Source organism: Leiobunum rupestre, chromosome 2, assembly GCF_980474605.1.
Source record: "Leiobunum rupestre chromosome 2, qqLeiRupe1.1.hap1, whole genome shotgun sequence".
Lineage (NCBI taxonomy): Eukaryota > Metazoa > Arthropoda > Arachnida > Opiliones > Sclerosomatidae > Leiobunum > Leiobunum rupestre.
Window position 1 is genome coordinate 30,452,668 of NC_143385.1, and position 8,394 is coordinate 30,461,061.

The following is an 8,394-nucleotide window of genomic DNA, read 5'->3' on the forward strand; positions in this document are numbered from 1 at the left end:
TAAAAGAAAAACTAAGCCAGCCTGATTTCCCGCACGTTACTGATGAGTTCCAAATAGAACGAAACCGGTCTACCGTTGGAATTTCTGGCTATTTTATTTATTTTTAATTTAGTTTATTACTCGAAGATCTATTTGATCCGAGTTTCGCGTTTTTTGCTCGAAGACCTATTGGTACGAGTTATTAGTAAGTTTTTTAATTTCTTCAAATTTTTTTAGGATTTAGCTATAGTATCCCTTTTAATTATGGACTAATCTACTTTTTCGCGTATTTTATCATCCTTCTCACAGTCCATAGGTGGTTTCTTCTAACTTATTTAAAACTTACTCGCATTAAACTCTTTATACCCTTTATTTTAATATTGGCATGTGTTCAAGGACAAATGGTGGCTTAAAATATATTTGGAACTAAATGAATTCGGAGTGTCTCTTATATATTTACTCCAGCTTGTTTTCTTCCTTTAAAAGTTTTTTAAATTGTCCGGAATTAAAAGCCACCACTTTAAAATATAAATATTAAATCGTATTATATTTAGACATATTTCTTGAAATTAATAACGTATGATGATTTCTGTATAGATTTAACTATTAAAATTTATTCATAAATATATCTCCTTAAAGTATCTTAAATCTAATATCTTCTACTTTTAATTGATCCAATAGCAGTTTGAATAAAGCCATAAGACAGGAGTCTGCAATTTTCCTTGACGCCTGAACGCTACAATCTCACATTTGAAACAGACGCTTTAAACAAAACGTTGTTCGAAACCTTCTCTCTCACGTTCCCACCCTTATCAAACTCGAAAATAAGTGAAATTTCAAAAGTTGTTTTTATTCGCGTCATTCGGTACAATAACAATTGGAAAATAATGAACCCTGCACGGGGTTCCTTATTTTTTGGTAAAATGGCGTACACTCTGAACGACAATCTTTCTTGTAAGCATAAAAGCAGTATTTGAAGATTTTTCCATCGAATTCACAACGGCACCGAAATTGGCACCGATCTTCCATATGACCAATCTTATGCATGTCATAACATTCTTCGTATCTGACGCATATGGCGATTTGATTTGTTTCACAAGGTAAGTGCTTGCATATATTCCTCATTTGATGGTCATTCACTGAGTTCAAATTGATTTAGAAAAATAGCATTAAAAGAAATTAAATCAAAACCAAAAATGTTTATCATTGAATACTAATTTTTTTATTGTCCTGGCGTGCTTTCTTTAACTAGGTTTCTCCAAAAATTTGAAATTTTAAGTAAAATATATAAATTGATATACATATGTTGCTTAATAATAATTTTTAAAAACTTGAATATTGTATTATTCTCAAAAATAATTTGATTTGTAAAAATAAAATATATGGTGAAACGAAACCGAAATGGGATTTTATTGGGCAAAGTTTAAATTGATGCTAAACTTGCTAAAACAGGAAAATGGTAGGTTACTGAGCATCATTTTCTTTAAATACAAATTGGTTGTAGAGGTTAACGGTAACAGTAAATGTAGGAAGCTGTTGGCTCGCGTGGCATTAACGGCTTGCCACCACCCTCCTACCAGTAGTGGCGCCAGCAACAGGCCGGGGTAGGCCTGGACCTACTTTACATTTTGGTAGGGGCCTCCAAAAGTCGTCTTAAGGGGCCTCCAAAATTTAATATATGGGCCTCCAAAATTTAAAATATGGGCCTCCAAATTATTTAATATCAGAAAATTCTGTAATCTGTTTGCGAAATAATTTATTAATTTATTAATTTTTCAATATTCAATACGAGTGATTCGTTTAACGACACTGCTGTTTTTATTCCTTTCAAAGGTGCGAGTAACTTTTCTTTGACAGTAGTGTATTTATTAGTTTTAATTATAAATGATTCTTAAACTTACTTTACTAACAAGGAGACATCCCGAAGTGTAACCCACCGATTTTGTTCAAACTCGGGGGATTGGTAGACCTTCATGTATCATGAAAAATCCTAAACGGAATTTATTCAATGGGCAACCGTTTTGCCATGGCAACGAAAAATGTTTTTGACAACAAAAAATTAAATTTTCCCATTGAAAATAACATGGTATTCTGACCGATTCCTAGCCCCCCCTCCCTGTGAAAAATTTGATCAAATTTCAAAATTTCGAAAATGCCAAAAAAAGAAAAAATAAATAAAAATTGACAGTAAAAACATCAAAATTGATCAACTTTTGATCAATTTGAGGTCAAAATCCCATGTTATTTTCAATGGGAAAATTTAATTTTTTGCCCATTGAATAAATTCCCTTTAGGATTTTTCATCATACATGAACGTCTACAAATCCCCCGAGTTTGAACAAAATCGGTGGGTTACACTTCGGGATGTCTCCTTGTAAGTGTACCTATGTACATTCATTTTCGTAAAGTTGTAAGTTCTGATGTAAGCGATGTACATGCGAAGTACCGAAGGAATGAATATAAGTTGATAGACTTGAATTCAGTCGTAGAAATAAGTAAATAACCACTCATTTGTGGTTATTAGTTCTAATGTTTTCGTCGCGTACCCATTTTACCCAAAAATTGCATCCACGTAGACGGACTTGAAAAAATTGTGGTAAATGGGCCTCCATAATTTCGGGGGGCCTAAAATGTTTGGCCTACCTCCCCAAACATTCTGGCGCCGCTACTGCCTCCTACGCATTGTAATCCCACCACCTGTTTAAGGCATTAAAAGTCCCTTGATCACTTCGGCCTAAGGTGGTGCCTTGGGTATATAGCCCAGGGTATTTCTGCATTTTTGGACCGATAAAGGAACTAATTATGACCAAGCTGAAAATTTCAGGATTAAAGAGGCTTTTGGTCATATACAACCTCCCAAAAGTCCCCAAGCGTCCGGCGATGCGGTTGGCCGCCATCTTGGAAAATGGCCGCCGTACTTGATGTAACAATATCTCGAGAACTAATCGACCGATTTCGATGCAGTTTGTGTCAAACGATGTATTTTGAAAAGTATAATAGAACTAACACATACATGTGCACCATACCTTAATAATACGGGTTTTAATACCTTTTTAGTCAGAAATAATCGAAAATTTTTTAATTATTTTAATATTTTTTCAATGTTTTACATTTGTAAATTTTTCCAACACTACACCTTTTTAGCCTCATATACGCGTAAACTGATAGTTTTGACCGTTTTAAAATCGGTTTCTTTTTCGACGAGCTATATCGAATTGTTTATAGCCCCACACTTTTCTTTTTATAGCGTGGGAAAAGTGAAAAAAAAAAAAAACGAGAAAATATTTACGTTAATATTTTTTTCGTCTTTAGGTCTGTGATTAGGAGTATATATTCACTCTTCACATTGCATTTCATTATTGTAATTTAATTGTTTATTATTTTAAAATATAACTAAATAATATTATATAATATTTTTATCTATGGGTTATACTTTCGTGGGTTATTTTGTTTATAGTGGAGAAATATACTTAAAAATATTTATACTTCTTTTACTTTTCTCAAAGGTCAATGTTCTTTACTTTCCTTTATAAACGATAAACCGAAATACTAGTTATTTTCGCTATTTGCACTTATCCATTTTTTTAATATTAATGTTTTTTTTTGCGATGCCTTGGAAAAATATTGCAAAATTGGTTTCGAAACCTCTGAGCAACACGTCGAACTAAGAGATTCAAGGATTACGAAGGACCAAAATGACTTTAAAACCTTTAAGAATTGATTTGACACATATCCCCCTTTTATTGATACGCTAGCAACAGGTGTTGTAGCCAATGAAGCATTTAACTGTTTTGTAGCGAAGGAAATTGGGCTGAAAGCTATTTCCGAGATGGTCGGTAACTCATTTGCAGATGTTAAATAAAAAAGGTTAAATAAAGTTACCACTTTAGCTCTTCAAATTAGCTCAGTGAAAATTCGAAATGAAGTTGTACCAATTAATCCAGAGCAATTTTTTAATAGAATAGTGTGCGTTATAAATAACAAGCCAAGTGACCTTGCTAAATGCATGTCTTATGTACTTTCACCAAAGCCACCTGCTCTTTTTGATAATATCGCAATGCGTAAAACTAAGAAATCTGTCCTAACCGAAATGCTCGAACAATTTTCAGTGCCAAAAGAATCATTGCCAGTAAACCCAGATTTCATTGTTGATGGTGGATACTTGTTACACAAAGTGGTGTGGCAGAGACCAGCAACGTACGCAGAAATATGTGACGCCTACTTGTCATATGTTTTTAGCCATTTTGGGAGTAATGCAATAATCGTGTGTGATGGTTATGACGCAGCATCAAGCACAAAGGTAGTCGAACAGAGCAGGATAAATATTAGAAAGTCGTCAGCTGATATAATCGTGCAAGCTAATGGTTTCGTTACTGTTGGACAGCAAGACTTTTTAGCCAATAAAAAAAATCAAGATTTATAGATTTTTTGTCAAGACACCTCAATAATTCTGCAATTAAAGTTCAACAAGCTAAAGCAGATGCCGATACATTAATCGCAAACACCGCGCTTGAGTTATCTGCAAAATCCAATAACGTTGTAGTTGTTGCAAATGACACCGATATTCTTGTCATTTTAGTAACTCTATGTCAATCTTCCGTTTTCCTTCAACTGCCGGGAATTGGAAACAAACCGGATAAAGTATTAAACGCAAAAACTATAAAAGAGAATTTAGGTGAAATGGCGGATTCATTAATGTTTTGCACGCTATTTCCGGATGTGACACCACATCGGCGTTCTTTAAGAAAGGAAAGAAATCGGCTCTAAAAATTTTCAAGAACAATATAGAATTCAGAAAGGAACTGAACATATTTAGGAGCCACACGGCTTCAAAAGATCAAATCACAGAGGCAGGAGAGTCGTTTATATTGGCTCTGTACGGGCAAAATTAAATTAAATGAACCGCATTGTAGCCACGCAGTCCTTATCTGCTAAGTTTTCTCTTGCAGACTTACCACCAACTACAGACAGTGCTAGACAACATTCCATGAGGGTATACTTGCAGGTGAATCGATGTTTATTTGTAAACAAGTGAAAACCACTAGCTAATCATCAGTTATTCTTAGGTGCAACAGTCGCTTGGAAAAGACTTAATACCAACAGAATGGGGGTGTGAGAAATCTAACGATGGTCTTCGTCCAATTCCTTTTCTTAAAACATGCGCTCCTGACGACCTCTTGGAAATCATCAGTTGCAAGTGCAAAGTGGGTTGTACAGGGAGATGTTCTTGTAAAACTGCAGGCCTGTACTGTTCAGCGGTATGCTATCATTGCAGAGGACATACGTGCAGCAACGTGGAAGACGTTTCACACGACGACGAAGAATAATTTTTTATGCATATGGATAAAATAAAAAAAAACATTAATATTAAAAAATGGATAAGTGCAAATAGCGAAAATAACTAGTATTTCGGTTTATCGTTTATAACGGAAAGTAAAGAACATTGACCTTTGAGAAAAGTAAAAGAAGTATAAATATTTTTAAGTATATTTCTCCACTATAAACAAAATAACCCACGAAAGTATAACCCATAGATAAAAATATTATATAATATTATTTAGTTATATTTTAAAATAATAAACAATTAAATTACAATAATGAAATGCAATGTGAAGAGTGAATATATACTCCTAATCACAGACCTAAAGACGAAAAAAATTATTAACGTAAATATTTTCTCGGTTTTTTTTTCACTTTTCCCACGCTATAAAAAGAAAAGTGTGGGGCTATAAACAATTCGATGTAGCTCGTCGAAAAAGAAACCGAGTTTTAAAGGTAAAAACTATCAGTTTACGCGTATATGAGGCTAAAAAGGTGTAGTGTTGAAAAAAATTAACAATGTAAAACATTGAAAAAATATTAAAATAATTAAAACATTATCGATTATTTCTGACTTAAAACGTATTAAAACCCGTATTATTAAGGTATGGTGCACATGTATGTGTTAGTTCTATTATACTTTTCAAAATACATCGTTTGACACAAACTGCATCGAAATCGGTCGATTAGTTCTCGAGATATTGTTACATCCAGTACGGCGGCCATTTTTCAAGATGGCGGCCAACCGCATCGCCGGACCCTTGGGGACTTTTGGGAGGTTGTATAGGACCAAAAGCCTCTTCGATCCTGAAATTTTCAGCTTGGTCATAATTAGTTCCCTTCCAAAAACCTAAATACCCTGGGCTAATAAGCCTAGCTGATTATTACCATTATTATTATTGTATGTGGTAGGAGCAATATTTTTCAATTAATTTTTATAGATTAGAGTTAGATCTCAATTTTTGGGGTGGCGGAGTGATTAGCACTTTCACCTCGCAGCAAGAGGAGCCGGGTTCGATCCCAGCTTGTGGCACTGGGTGAAAACTCGGAAAAACTCCTTCCGCGTTGAGTTTGCAAGTTCTCTCCCTACTGGTTTAAGGGGTTTTCCCCCGAGCTCTTCGGTTTCCCCTTCCATAAAAACTTGTCTAGGTTAACGGTAATAGTTAGTGTAGGGAGCTATTGGCTCGATCTCGTGGCATGCAGGGCTTGCCACCACCCTCCTAGGCATTGCAACGCGGCCACCTGAATTAAGGGCTTCAAAGGTAGCATGATGACTTAGGCCTAAGGTGGTGCCTTGGGTATTAGCCTAGCTGATTATTAAAAAAAATAACATTTTTTCGTAAACTGAAGTAATAGATACTTTTGGTAGCAGTATGAAATCTTATTAAATTTAAGATTTTAACAGTTTTGATCAAAAATTTAATCACAAATCTATTTTTTATCTTACTGTCTTCGAATTTCAGCTCTTCCTTCGCGTTAAGAAACATACATTGGCATAACAAAAGCATTTAAACATCATTTTCTGTAAAATAAAAATTTAATCTTAATGCCTTTAATGAAATTTAAAAAATTATACTTTTGTAATTCGGTGCAGTAATTAAATTTTTTGAAATATATCTTGGTTACCTTTGAAAAATCTTAACGCAAAACCAAGTGAAATAACGTAAAGGAGCACTAGTGTTAAGATCAAATCCTCACTGCTCTTAGTTATTTAAAACTGATTTGAAATAGACTTCTTTTAATAAAGATGAGCCACAAGAATGGCAAAACCAATTCCATTTAATTAATATTGAAATTAATTAATAAACTTTCTAAAATATATAAAATTTTGCAAATAACTCTTCAAATCGAATATGTAGAAAACCATTACTTTCAATACACCTCGAAAAGAGTAGAATGGGCAATAACAACGAAAAATGATGTTCTTTTTATAAGTAACGTTAATTTTATTTAAAACTAACGATGCAATGAATTAGAAGAATTGATTTTGCGTGGCCATTTATTTCGAAAGCTCATTGTTTTGTTAACTTTTGAAATGCATTTACATATAAAATGGAGCAATAAATTAACTTTGAAAATAACGATATCTTCAGCCGTAGGTTCAGTGAGAATATAGGCTAAAAAGTGAATAATAATCAATAAACCCCCAACGAACCACACAGGCCTAATTCAACTCGTGACTTATAAAGCTTCACATCTTAAACCGACATTATTAAGCCAGCTCAAATAAATTAAAAAAAGACAATAAGAAATAAGGTCCAGCCAAATTTTTTCTCTTCGTATAAAGTCTTACGAGGCTTTTATAGTGACGTACGACTTGATATGATTTATTAGAAGCTACCACTTTTAATAGTGTATTAAATCAAAATAAAAATAGGATAAGAAATTTGGTCAGCCAAACTGAAAGACGAAATTACCTCGAATTTCAATTGTTGTCAGGTTTTTAATTCTAAAATCCACAATTAAATTGTCGAATCGTTTAAAATAATTTCAGTTTCTGGCCTTTTTGAATAGCCAAGCTCATACTAACATTGTAAGCCATTCGGTCACAGGCGCTCTCTTATCATCGTCGTCAAAGTGAGAGGGTGTCTGTGATCATTTCTTTAAAATTGTGAAATGTTTTCGCTCAATGTACCTAATATGTGGGTATGACGTCAAATGTACGACACACAAAGCTTAATTCAACTAGTTGACTCACTTATATTACATTTGTTTAAACTAAATTAATTATGGGAAAGATTAGTGCAGTGATAAGAGAAATACATGTTTTTCGCATAGATATTACCCTAAACTGAAAATTGCTTATGTGAAACCATCCTACTTTCTCTGCTTGGTAGTGGCAGGTTTCAAGCAAACTAATTCTCTTATTTGATCTAACTCCAACAAAAAAGATTTTACAAATACAGGTGGCAGGAGGCCAATTTTTAAAATGTAAAGTGCTTTTTTTAAACTTGTGGTTTTTTTAAAACATTTAATTATAATAATAATAATAATAATCCGCTAGGCTAATACCCAATTTAATTTGAAATCTCGGTCAGTAATGCTAATTGAATTAAAAAATGTTACTGCCAATCGAGAGTGCGGATGTCGAATTTA

The 8,394-nt window shown here is 33.6% G+C and overlaps 1 long non-coding RNA gene across 1 annotated transcript; it reads right to left on the reverse strand.

The window, feature by feature from the left end:
- Nucleotides 1–808: 808 nt before the first annotated feature.
- Nucleotides 809–7,102, reverse strand: LOC149957317 (uncharacterized). The gene is made up of 3 exons (XR_016478204.1): nucleotides 6,925–7,102; nucleotides 6,746–6,820; nucleotides 809–1,118 (listed from the first exon to the last, which is right to left on the reverse strand). It is a non-coding gene; the product is annotated as an uncharacterized LOC149957317 (long non-coding RNA).
- Between the last annotated feature and the right edge of the window lie 1,292 nt (nucleotides 7,103–8,394).